Below are 14,171 nucleotides of genomic sequence, written 5' to 3' on the forward strand. Positions count from 1 at the left end.
GATAGAAAATACTAAATCATGGTTAAAAATACTAAATACTGGATATAGTAAAATTATCATGACGCCGTATTTGAAAAACCTATGCATTTTTTTTCCGTGAACACTTCTAACGTGATTTTGGCGAAAAAAGGAAGACAATTGATTGCAACTGCTTAACCCTCATCCGTCCCTGAAACTTTTACCCGTTTCAGTCCCTGGAGTGTCAATTTGACACTCCTGACTAAAACAAATATTTCTGTTTTGTTTCTCAACCGATTTTTACAACATTTATAGTTGACAATTCATTGATTGAAAAGTACGGTTTTTACACCAGTTTTTTACATTTTTTAGTGGCCATGATCTTTAAAAAAAATCAAAAAAATATATCCTTATGTCCAACGTATAGCTTCTAACTTCAGCTTTCTTGGTCACTAAGTGAAATTCTGTTTGGGGGCATCCATAAATTACGTAACGCTCCTAGGGGGGAGGGAGTAAGCTCGAGCGTTACGAATTGTGACATAGGGGAGGGGGGGAGGCATGCTCATCGTTACGTAACGATTTTTTCCTCAAAAATTTTAGTTTCCTTAATCGAAGCTATTTTGATGTCATGCACTTTTTGCAGAATTATGAACAAACCAAAATCAGCTTAATTTGTAAGCTTCAACATGATTTAAACTGGTTTGACACCTTTGCTCTTTAAAAATTCTGAGATAGACTCCTTAAATGTGTATTGAATATCCGTGAAATAACTGTTGGAAAACCGAATATTAGGTACACAAACCTCAATTCAACTTTAACACGGTAATTTAAATATTTTTCTCAATTAATTAAAAAAATGCAATTTTGATTATTTCGACGAATATTACAAAGTGAAGTATATTTTGCATAACAAGTAATGCTCCTTAAACAAAATTAAGTAAATAATGTAGATCATCAGTGAACCAGCACAGAGCAACTCGTAATAGGACTATCAATTCATTTTATCAGAGAGTTATCATTAATGAGTTCTAAGAAGCGATTTGGATAGATATTTATTTCGTTTTGAAGCACGTTAAAAAAATTTATGTTAGAATGTTTTTTTGATCTTCGAAAACCAGTACTTAAAACATGCGAATATTGGAGGGGGGTATTTATCAGCGTTACGTAATTTTCAAAGGGGGGGGTTCATCGAAGCGTTACGATTTGTGACATACGGGGGGGAGGGGGTCAAAAAAGTGCAATTTTTGCGTTACGTAATTTATGGATGGCGCCTTTGAGCATTCCGTAGCTGATTTACAGTTTTTTTTCGAAGCAGGGTTTTTCGGACTTTTTTTTCATAGAATTTGAATGAAGAAAAACTGAAGTGTTGTAGGTGAATATTGTCTGAGTCATATTTTCCTTAGCATTCAGGGTGCGCCTATAAAAAAAGTAATGATGCAAAATTAAAGATTTCGAGAATTCATTGATGGTCCCCGAAGAATTGTTTTATTTGGATGCACCAGAAAAAAGTTACAAGCCGGCAAACTTCTAATAGTGTCATATTGACACACAAGAGCGGATAAGGGTTAAAATGACGACACATTTTTAGGCACTTATCTTGGAGTTGATAGAAATCGAACATATCAGTGTCTAGGATTCTCTGTAAATGAAGTAAATAATGTGAAACAGATGACAATTTATCTTTAAGTTTATTTCGGAAAATTCGCTTTCAACTTAGGTTGGAAGTCAACTTTCTTCGATATTTTTTTCCCTGGAGGTAGGCATTACCAATTCAATACCAATACATGTACATGTACATTATTTTTGCGAAGTTCAAAGGCTCAATAAAGTTTGCGGATCAGCTAGTATAGTATTAATCAACTATAAACCATATAGAAATTTCTGTCAACTTTAATAAAGTATTTCTAATTTTTTTTAATAATTACTAAGAAATAACTTGGATAAAGGTTATTTACATATTCCTTTTTGAATAGTGCAACAATTTCAACTTACATTGCAACTTTTACGCGTAAGTCTAAATTATTGCAATGTTCAACAAATCTTTTCAATAAAATACGATGATGTGAAACACTTAAGGAAATGATCTTCAATTGATCCAAACAACAATTGGTGGCATATCCTCTAGCTCCAAATCCGACAATAAGTTTTCCAGTTACTACCAGTTAGTTATCATCTCCGAAGCCATACACAGGAACTGGCGCCGGATTTTGTTTCTACGGTTTCTTATTCCTCCGTATCAGATTCGTCGAGGTACTATGTTTATACATATGTACTTATGTGGTGTGGTCTATAACCTCTATTCAACCCACAAATCGCCGCCAATCGATCCCGACTTGATAGTAAAAGTTATTGCAATCTCTTTCTCTTATCTGGAGTGGAACGCTTTTGGTTGCATTTTCTTATTGAGCTGTGCTTACATCACTGTATTAAATGATACCTGCTAAGGTATATGTATGTTTGTATGGTTTTTATCATAAATACTTCTACTGGGTGCTCCGGGTTTTACTTCTATTTCTGTAATGTTCAATGTATCAAGTTTTTCTGTGAAGTTTAAACTTTAATTTGAGCACAATCCCCAGATAAGCTCACTTACCTTTAAATAATTGAGTGAGTGTAAGGAGATAACGTTAAATCACTCGTGAAACTAAACCGTTGACGTATCATTTTTGTTTCGTTCCTTCCAATAAACGTTCACGTTTTTTCCAGGATCCCGTAGATGCGATAAGACGCTTTAACCTTGACAAATTACGTAATGGAATGAGACAAAATGTGCAAAATATTAAATTGCATTTTCCTGCTAATCGGTTGAAGCTGTCTTCGTATATAAAAACTGAATTAAAATATAAATAAAAACAAAAGGTTAATTCGATAATTATTTTCCTACTAATTATTTCACTGTAAAATAGAATTTATTTATCAAATTTTCATGCCAAGTTGTGTCTAAAACAATACCATAAATTATGCGTAAGGAGTTCTAAATGACCTGTAGCAAAAAGGCCCCCAGCGATGGTCGTCGCGCCCGTCAATCCAGGAAAATTTCCCACTCGGTTACATCCTTGTCATGTTATCTAGAGGTCAAATAAAGAATGAAATCGAATGCAGCTGTCTATCTGTACCTAGCTTCGCTGGGTGACGTGTATCAATAGTCGTTTTTATATTGCCATTTTTTTTACTAAATAAATAATAATGTTTGTTTTCCCATCGATGAATAGATAGGTTGTTGTTTTGTGTTTACAATATCCACTAGCTTTTGCATCCCTTTTTTTGCTGCGGTACCGGACAAAATCAGAGGAGTGCCCGCTGTCGAATAACGTTGTGCTTTTCATGATTGCAGCACAGATAGACACACTCTAGTCTGGTTGTTTTTGCGCAATAACCACTCTAAATAAACAGTTTACGCGAGCTCCAAGGGGACTAAAATGTCGGAAAAGGTGATTCCAGACGTTTAAAGTGCCTCCTTGAGGTTGAGGAATAAAAGTTGGCAGCCTACGTAAGGGCTTTATTATTGCATGTTAAACCGTTCCTGATCTGTAATCACGACACAGCTGCTAACCTTGTTATGGGCCTATCTCTTATGCCCTCATATAGTTCGATTGAAGCGAAAGGATATTTGAATAACTAATTGATTATAATTACAAAAAAAATATAAGGTGGTGTACGAACCCCTCCGATTTTATAAAATGAAACAAACAAACATTGTGTATTGAGTGCAGGAATTTGTTGAACATTGATTTAGTTAGACTAAAGAAATTATAAGAATCTCTTTTCATAGAATCCAATTTTCCAAAAACTAAGTTTAAAAAAAGTAATTAATATTGAATTTTATCGACGTTTTCCGGCTAGTTTCTCAAATTAAAAAACGTTTTTTACCAGTTCAAAAGTTTCGAGCTACTCTGGCATTCGCTCCTTTTATATATTTCAAACTACGAGCTTGTTTTAAACTTACAAATTACTGGATTTCCGTCTTTACTAATTTGTTCCTGCTCAGTTTGTTTTGTTTTGCGCTTACATTCGACAGATTTTACGCCTAATCGACACGAAGTTGGCATGACCCTATCAGAATTCAATGAAACTTTGTGGGCATAAAGATCTTACCTAGTAAAGCAACTTAGCATACTTAGTTTTCCCAAAAACTATCTAGACTAACATTTGAAAACGGCTAAACTTTTCAGAAAAACATTTTATTAACATTTTTAGCTCTAAAATTACAGTTCCTACACAAATGTGGTTAGTGAGAGAGTTTTGAAACAATAACTGAATTTTCAGAAAAAATATTGAATTTTTTGAAATCCTACACTGAGAAAAATTCATTTAAAAAACTAAAACTCAATGTCCCAAAAGATTCCATCTCAGAATTAGAAATTAATTTTTTTTTCTAAGCCGGGTCCATACATTGCAACTGTACACATTTAAGGGAACAAAGTTTTTCTTACAAAAACTTTTTCATGATTTTTATTTTTTCAGTGTAGATTTCCAACCTTTAATTCAAAAACTGCTTCGTTGAATCGCAGACACCAGATACCCAGACTGACCACTTAAGGCTGATTTTGGCGCTTGTTCCGCAGCGCTATCTACGGGTTATCGTGAAACTAACGGCCACGGGATATATCACACACACATTTGCATTGTGCTATTTGTTTTTTTATATCAAGCGATGAACACGGTCGTTTTTGATTATCTACTTTTGAAAGAAAAAAAATAACACGACCCGATAGATTTCGAAAACCACTACTAACCGTTTTTGAGTTGGAAGGCATTAACCAAATGAGGTTAGAATTCAACCATAAAGCTTATAAAAATACAGAGATTTTCTGCTCCACTTCCTTATAGCGTTGTGGTTGAAAAATAACCATTTTATGACATTATTGGCTTCATTTGTGAAGATCACTTTCAACTGCAAAATTTCGTTAACCCCGAAACTCCGTCAAGGGTAAGTTCAAGTTTACCGAGTAGAAAAATATTGTGACAACCCAATTTTTTGTAAATAGTTATAAAACGATTTAGGAATTGTTAAGAAAACGACAAATGACATCGTAAAAACATTCCACTGATTGTATATTGCAAAACTACAGTATATTGAATGTGGCTTTAAATTATATTACTGTTTAGAACTCTTAAATCAGTTGAATGGACGAGATTCTTACAAAATTTTGTTGAACAATCTGTTTCAGTTAGAGTTTCTCAAAACCCTTCACCCAGCCGAATATCCGCATTTATAGAGGTTCACAAAAACTGAATAAAATAAAAGTAGAGGTAATATTTACAAAATTTGTAAAGCAATGTTTTGTTAACAGAAAAAGCTTAATGAAAATCGCAACAACGAAATATACCATTAAGTCACCAGCTACAACAACAAATATCAGTGTCAGATTTTTATTTACTTTTTTCTCCAATAAATCCTAAACTTCCCTTCTATGAAAAATTTAGTCACATTCGAGAATTGTCTTCTTTTCAAAATATCTTACTAAACTTGGATATCAAACTAGCCCTTTTACCGCCCACTGGTAGAGGCAGTTGTGGAAACAATATTTTTGGCTTTGAGATGATGTATTTTCCTGAAAATTTAGTATAAATTCTAACAAAGTGCGTTGATTGACATAATGATGATTCTTGACAAACAATCTCAATCATCCGAGTCCGTTAAGTAAGAATAGCTTAGCTTTTCCTGTTCTGTTGTTATGTTATTTTTTCATTACTATTTTTTTTATTAAATTTCGAACCATTTTTTGAATATCGCACGTGTAATTGATTTTATCCATGGGTAAAATAAAACAAACGTGCATTCGTCACATCAAAATCAAAACATTAAATGAATTCACTCACACAGACATACGATATTTGACATTTCATAATACGACAAGAAAATAAAAATGACTTTCGTTTGCATCAAGATAGTACTGTTCTTTTACCATTCAAAATTCGTTTTGGTGGTGTGGAAAAGCATTGAAATCGATATATAAGTTTAGTTACAGCGAAATTATTTCTCATTTACTGTGCTGTGGTTAAGGAACATTAAAATGACCCTTATTCAAAATTATTGTTTTTTGAAGAATGAATTCATTTAATAAACTAATAACTTTCGAAATATGGTTTTAACAAAACTTTGAATCAAAGAATTTGGTTGAATGTCAAAGGTGAAAAAATTTCGGAAGCAAAGAGAAATGGATTTGAAACATACATTTTGAAATATTCCAAATTCAGTGCAGTTTTTCAACATTTTTTTTTGTCGAATAAAAGATTTTTAAGTTGACATTTCTCACGCGCACTTGCTCTCGTGTACGGATTAGGATGGGGAAAAAAGTCTAAAAACATGGTCGCTTTTAAGGTTAATCAAACAGTTTTATTACGAAAAAAAAAAACAAAAACTGACATAAATTAGTCGCAACTTCTTTCCATTTAGAATATTTGTAACCTTGACGACATATTCTATATATGAAATACAAATTTTAAAGTTGTTTTGATAACTTTTGAAGCAATTTTCTGTGAATTTTCAAGATATTTCGTACGACGTAATGAAAGCTCACGCGAGATGGTCATTAAAGTTGTTTTTTGACATTTCTCATGCACATTTGAGCAGGGAAAAATACCCGGTCGACAAACACGGTCGTTTCTGAGGTTATTTTTCCAAAAATTTATAAGTTTTAGTGAAACTATCAGCATTATATCACGAACACTTACAGCGGCAAATAGGATTAAAGATTTTATCATCATCACATTTAAATATTATTCAGCTTTTTTTTACATTGTCTAAACACGTTCCAATCAACCCAACGAGAATGTCAAATATTTATTTCACTTCCAAACCTATCAAGGTACGAGCCAAGAAACAGTTAAGATAAATTAGAAATCAAGTTTTTCAAGGAGTTATATGTATGTATTTTTGGTCGCAGTCAACCTTTCAGATTAAGACGAACAATTCCGAACCTAATGCATTATTTATAAAAGACATTATAATTTTCATACTGTTACTCAGCCGGATAAATTAATTTTGAAATCAAACTGAATCTCAAAATTAATTGGCTCTGAACTAAGGACCGCTATATCGTTGCGTTTGTATTTTTTTTTTCATCTTAATCGATCAATAGTCATTGTTTGTGTAACATTCATCTCTTATAATGATACATTAAATTAAAGGAAACAATTAACATTGCAGACAAAAACGGTAATAAAAATATTTGAGATAGAATTTCAAATACTAAAAAGTGATTCAATCAAGACGGTTTCATTTGGCTTGTTAATTATCAGTGTAATTTTATTTCTTAATGATGCACAGTAGTTTCACGATGCCCCGTCAGATGGCGTATGATTCTTGGCGACTTGTAGTTGTATGGATTCAAGCGCCTCTGATCAGTCTGGGTATCTGGTGTCTGCGGTTGAATTGATTGTTCTGATTTCGAAGAAATGAGAGCTTCGATTGTAATAACTGATGGTAAAAGTAAATGGAAATCCTCCACTGAAAAAAAAATGCGAACTAAAAACTAAAGAAGGTCGATTTAAAAAATGGCCATCTCAGAATTCAATGATTTTTTTTTTGTGGTGGGGAATAATGTGGTCTACAACTCTTCTTAACATCACAAATAGAGCACTCTTAAGGAAAAAAAAGGTTTTCTAACAAAAAACTTTTTTTGCTTTTTTATGAAAAAAGTAAAACAAATGTTTTGGGTGTATAATGATCAAACTTAATTAGAAGCAGATCATTATACCCAGCAAACATTTTTGTAGCTATGTTTGTGTGTATGGTAGCCACCTTGGGTTAGGCACAATTTTCCCGATTGTTTGGATAACGTGCTGTTTTAAGCCAAAACCTTTCTGATGGTAGCCACCTTGGGTGCACGGATTCACCGCAGTTGTGGCTAAGGGTACGAATACACCGGATGAATTTCGCACATTCACCGGATGAATTTCGCAAGTTCGTTTTTGAAGGCCGGCCACAGAAAAAAATTAATAAAAAATAACTAAGTAATAATAAGAACAATAATGACAAAACTCGAAAAAAAAACTTTGACAAAATCATGGAAAATATGAAAATACAAAAAAAAATATGACAAATATAATAACAAATCAAAAATTACGAATATGACAAAATTTTGCAATAAGATAACATAAATCTGGCAATACTACGACAAGAATCTTACAAATGTGATAACATTATAACAAAGCTACGACAAAAAAATGATAAAAATGTAACAAAACTATCATATTTTTTATTATTTTTTCGGATTTTTGTCATTTTTTGTAAAACTTTTGTAATTTTACTGTGGTATTTGTCATCAATTTGTCATTTTTTACATCAAATTTAAAAGTATTTTGTTATATTTTTATCTTATTCTTCATAAAATTGTCAGATGTTTGTTATTATTTTGTCAAATTTTTGTCAGAACTTTGTCAGATTCTAGCCCATTTGTCTTATTTTTTTTTATTTTAATGTCAAAGTTTTGCCATATTTTTAACATTTTTGTAATATTTTTTATTGTTTTAAATATGTTTGCCAGATTTTTGTGATTTCATTGTAAATATTTTGTTACTACTTTGTCTTTTTTGTAAATATGTTATCGAATATTTGTACTTATATTAGTTCTGTCAGGTTTTTGTCATTTTATCGTCAAATTTTGATCATAATTTTGTTATATTTTTTTTTCACATTCGTCATAGTTTTGCCATTTTTGAGAAATTTTTCTCATATTATTGTCAAGTTTTGTAATATTTGTCATATTTTTGGCATAATTTTTTTTATCACATTTGTCGTGTTTTATTCAAAGTTTTGTCGTTTGTCACTATTTTGTTTGTCATATTTTTGTCATAGCTCTTTCAAATTTTTGTCATTTGTCAAATTTTAGTAATAGTTGTTCATTTTTGTCACAGTTTTGTTATATTTTTGTAATTATTACTTTTTTTACAACACTTGTCATATTTTTGTTTATTGCTTTCAGTGCTTTTTTTCAGATTTCTCAAAATTTTGGTTAAGTTTTTGTCAGTCATTTTTCATCTACTTTTTGAGCCCTTTCATTCATTACCTATATTATGGATGGTTCATGCGATTGTCAGTTATTTACTGCATTTGGAATTAAGCGGAAACCGCCATCTTTGATTTCAAGATGGCGTCGGGAAGCGCAATTCGACTTCTACTTATTGATCGCTTTCATCCAATACCCATATTGCGGGAGTTTCATGTGTTTTTCAGTCACTTCCAGCATTTTAAAGTTGAGTGGAAGGGGCCATATTGGTTTTCATGATGGCGTCGGAAAACTCATACCAACTTCTATCCGTTCAGCCTCTTCACTCTATACACATATTGTAGGGCTTCCATGCCACCGTTTATTGCCAGATAGAATTTGTTTCCATTGAAGAAGACTGATACCGCATTATTTGCGAAAATCCGCACAAAAAACCGCGGATTTTTCGTAACCAACACAGAAACGGCGCTGATAATTAGCTTGAGCTTAGATAAACCGTACATTTCAGTAGTTGCTACTCCGTGATTGACAAGAACCATCAAAATTGTACATAGATCCAAATAAATGGGGCTTGGGATTAGCTTACCATTTTCTGTGTACACGTTTTGAAGGTTCTTTATCTTATATGGTCAATAACGGCGCCGGCCACGTCCTTACGGTTCATCGGGGAAAGGGAAGGATTATTAGTTCGACTTCCGTTGCTACTAGAGACCGAATACACCTCTAAATCTCCACGGTCGTCACAGGAAGGGTGGTTTGTTAGTGGGGAAGGTAAATAGGATCTGGATTTCCTTTGGGAAGGGATGTGATCAAAGCAAAGTTAAATATTTAATGATCGTCGCGTCGCACACTATCGAGTACATCGCGTTTTTATTTAGAACAAATACGTCCTAATGTAGCATTGTCATACACATACAATGCATTAAGCACCGGTCCAACTTTGAAGATTATCGCGCGTTTAAAACGAGAAAAGCAAGAATATCCTAATGAGAAAAAACGTAACGCATTATGCAAACGGGGAGAGAAAGAGAAAAAAAAATAAAGCTCGGGATGAATAAGCCTCCGAAGCTTAAAATTCTTAGAGAAAAAAAAGAAAGAAAAAAAACGCCTCCGATCGCGCCTCGCTTATCTGATGTACCTACTCTTTTCCCAAGCAACCGAACGGAGGAGAAAATCTCCATTGTTGCTCTCTTGCAGCATTAAGACACTATTTATAAACACAGACAACCGAATTAACCGATCACGTCAATTTTCTCCCCGCTAAAACACACTAACACACACACAACGAACCGACCCGACTGACGGAAAAATTATCCATTACCGGGAGAGAAAAAAAAATAACCGCATTTGAAATAACTAATATTGATATCATCATACACGTACAAAACACTTTTATCGCGCGCTTTAAACCAAAAGAAAACACGTCCAAAAAAGTTTCTTTTGAAAACAGAGAAACATGCCAAAAAAGTGTTGTTTAGACTAGAAATTAAAAGCAACATGTACTTATCTTGTTCTGATGTTGTACAGTAAATATTTACAGCGGTCACAATAAACAAACACGAAGCTTTTTCTGAAAAAGCAAACACTGCGCCATCTATCTTTTAAAACCAATCTTAACACGATTACAGCGCTATCTCCTTCCGAAAAATGACATCGCACTTTCGTTAAAGCTCTTCAACAGCCATGTTGGCGTCATCACACCACCAAAAATAAAACGAAGCAATCAGTGCACTTAAATTAAAAATTGAAAATTCGATTGATCCATCGCGCTATTCATTATACCACCTTGATTAACATTGGTCCAAACACTAAACATATCGACTTAACAAATGAAACAGAATAAAAATTAACTCTATCACTATAAAATGAACTATTTCTTCCACTCATGGAAAATCACACCCTATACTAGGCAGTGCTTCCAGATCTCCAACACAGAAACGGCGCTGATAATTAAATAAATAAACTTTTGAAAAAGTTTTTTTGATAAATTATGATTTGCGATGAAAAATATCCGAGAGAATATTTTCAGTGTATGTCCGGATGAACTGGATGAATTTGCGCGATCGAGACGGTTCTTCCCGTGAAAATTCGCTTGCACTGTGGTCAGTCGATGTTTTTTCAACGTGTTTCAATGAAAAGCTGGTTTTCGCGCGAATTGGAAATTCGCTTCGCACTTCGCTTCGCGCTCACTGTGAACTCGACCTTCATCAACAAGTCATCGTGAGTTACCCTATATCCAGTCAATAACTGCTGGATGAGACGTTCAAGAGAATGGATTCGTAAGTAGAGTAACTCACGATATCCGAAGGGTTAGGATTGATTGGTTTCGAGAAGTTATTGCCGAATAAACAACTTACTCACTATGCATGCTTCTGTAGTCCCCGCCCTCCAAGATTTGTTTTTAGAAGAGCGCGTCAAACAGCAGTAAAACTTAATACGAGTAGTACTGCCACAGATGCATACCCATGCGCTTAATCTCTTTGTTTGATGCCCTCTTGCATCCCACCTATCCCACACTCAGAGGAAATCTTATTATAAATTTCATAAGATACATCTTATGAACCACTTTTTTGCGTCCAAACTAATTTTTCATAAGAGTCTTATGAAATTCTTTCAATTTTCATACGATGTTCTTATGAAAAATAGAAGAAACGGCATTGTGAAAAAATGATGAACACATTCATTCATAGCATCAGTTTTTTTTCATCATCTAACAGTACGAAGCAATCGCCAGTTCATAGTTATTATAGTTTTCCTACAATGTTAAATGTTATTGTTATCTCCGGAATGGTAAGTTCGATTTGATGTTTTTGGTGTGAACGTTGAATATATTAGTAAACTAAAATACATTATTTGTTTACTTTTCAGCAAGCTGATCGGCAGAAAACGAAAGGTCGAAGATTAAGATGCGGCAAAAAAACTTTGATGGAGCCGTCTGTTGATGCGCTGCTGATGGTGACCATGAAGGATTTAATTTTAAACAAATTTGGCAAACAATAAAGTGAATGTTTTCAACATGAAATATCGAGAATTTTTCTTATTAGAAAGTGATTTACTGTTTCCATAAGAATCTCTTATGAAAAGCAACAACCTCTCATTGAAGTAGGCGTTTATCTTCAGAATTCATTCGCGTCATAAGACAATCTTATGAATTTCATTAATTTTTCTTATGGCGCCACTTCATAAGAGAATCTAATGGCATACATAATAGTATTTTTCTGAGTGCATGATAATTTGAAATGCTATACTGATAATGTACGATATGTATTTTGATGATTATATAGTAATAGGTGATATAAAATAACAATATTATGAATGAAAATGAATAATCATGTATTATAGGTATGACATAATAATAATGTGAAAATAAACGGGTTAGATAATAATATGATAATATTTTGGTTATTTATGATGCCCAGCAAACATTTTTGTAGCTATATTCATATTTTGTTTTATTATACGTTTCATATACATCATAGAATGATCGTATAAAATTTAAAAAAAAATAGTATTTTCCAACCAAAGTTCAGGCAATATGCATACATATATATTTCGTTTCTTTCTAAAGCGACGAAAACTACACCAATTGAGCGTTATCCGACACCTTATTCGTACCTATCAGAAGAATGCGAGAGAGCGCAAGATTTTGCTCTCATAGCCTTCAAATCGTTGCCAGCGACAGTATTTTCCAGATTTCTCATTGGTCAATATTACTCAATTCCCATCTGATTTTTAGCCATCTACATGTTGGTTGCAGAGAGAACATGGCGGACTTTCTATCATATCCGATTTAAACTGACTTCAGGCGACATTTTATACGATCTTTTCACTATGCAGTTGGAATTGCGATTCGCAACACCATTGTAAACGATTTCAGTTATCATTTCAGATACGATGTCATGTTTGCTGGGTGGTAATCCATTGACTCTGGGAATATTTAAAAATTAGAACAATTACGTACAAACAAGTGCATTTAGGTATAATGTGCAGTATGCACATTCAAAAACAAGATGTTGGCAGAAAGAAAGCTAAGTCAATTCTCGTTGTTGGGTAGTCAATAATAATATTTTCAATCCTAGGATGATGAAACTGTGTAATGAATTGAATACCAATACTTTAGAAACAAGCTTCAGGTAATAGAAAATATTTATTTTCTTTACAAAAATTACACCAATAAAATGATACACTTAAAAATATATGTTATTTCAGAATGGACTTGAAAAAGTTTTTGTTCGAATAACTTTTTCCCCTCAATACATAATTTTATAATTTCGAATGTATACTCACCGCAAATCTAGTGGTTATCTTAAAACTTGCTATAGATATTTTAGTGAATTTTAATTTCTGTCCACAACCGTTTATCACAGAATTAAAACCAATTTTGAGCAATCAAAGGGCAATGATATAAGCCAGAGTGGTTTGGTACCGACAACCCAAAAACAAACAAATCAAAACCGATGGAGGGAAACAAACTTCGCTTCATTATGCAACAGACCAGAGTGAGTATAGGTGCATATAACAAAAGTGAACAGGTTCGAAATGCATTCGGCGATGTTGTTATTAAGGTGTGTAACGGCTTAGCTTCCAAAATGCATCGCTACACGTGAAGGTGCTGCAACAAGGGCCCTCCCAATGGAATCCGGTCTCCCCGGCTCGGTAAATTGGTGGTCCCTTCGAAGTGTTGTACCCACTACTAGCAGCCTTCGATGGAGGGGAAAATGTGGAACACCGGGACAAACAAAAAGCGATTTCCAAGTTCAGTTATATTATGTGGCTCCGATGGCCGCTGTTGAAACCCAATAGGCTTACTTGAGGCGAAACTTGTTTCGGTTCGGTCCTAAGGTGAGATCTTAATGATCAATCACATTTGAGGTTGGGTATGTGAGGAAGGGCATTTAAAAATTCGACCACAATGTCTAGGAGTGTTGATGAAATGCATTCAAAAAATCTTTCTTCCATACATAATTGAAACAAGAAACCAAAAATAGCCAAATATCGATTTCCATCTCAACCGGACATGCCAAAAGTGAGTCAGCGAACAATAACCACGGATCGGTGCAATTTGAGTGTGGCTTATGGAATCACAGCTAAAACAGCTCAGCAGTTGTCCAGCTGGATGGGTTTTTTTTGTTCCGCCGTAAGATGCTGTCCGCTCGCATGACCTTTGGTTGTTAGCTTTTTTGTGTGACGTTTTTTGCATTGTTCTCAATTTTTTGTGACCGAGCAAAAAATGTCGCTACATACGAGAGGGTACACAAA

At 33.7% G+C, this 14,171-nt stretch overlaps 1 protein-coding gene across 2 annotated transcripts in view; it reads left to right on the forward strand.

Annotated features, from left to right (window-relative positions):
* The window catches only part of LOC129750122 (ATP-citrate synthase), a 64,974-nt gene that overhangs the window by 11,380 nt on the left and 39,423 nt on the right, over window positions 1-14,171 (forward strand). The window lies entirely within an intron of this gene.

This window comes from Uranotaenia lowii, chromosome 2, assembly GCF_029784155.1.
Source record: "Uranotaenia lowii strain MFRU-FL chromosome 2, ASM2978415v1, whole genome shotgun sequence".
In the NCBI taxonomy this organism is placed as follows: domain Eukaryota; kingdom Metazoa; phylum Arthropoda; class Insecta; order Diptera; family Culicidae; genus Uranotaenia; species Uranotaenia lowii.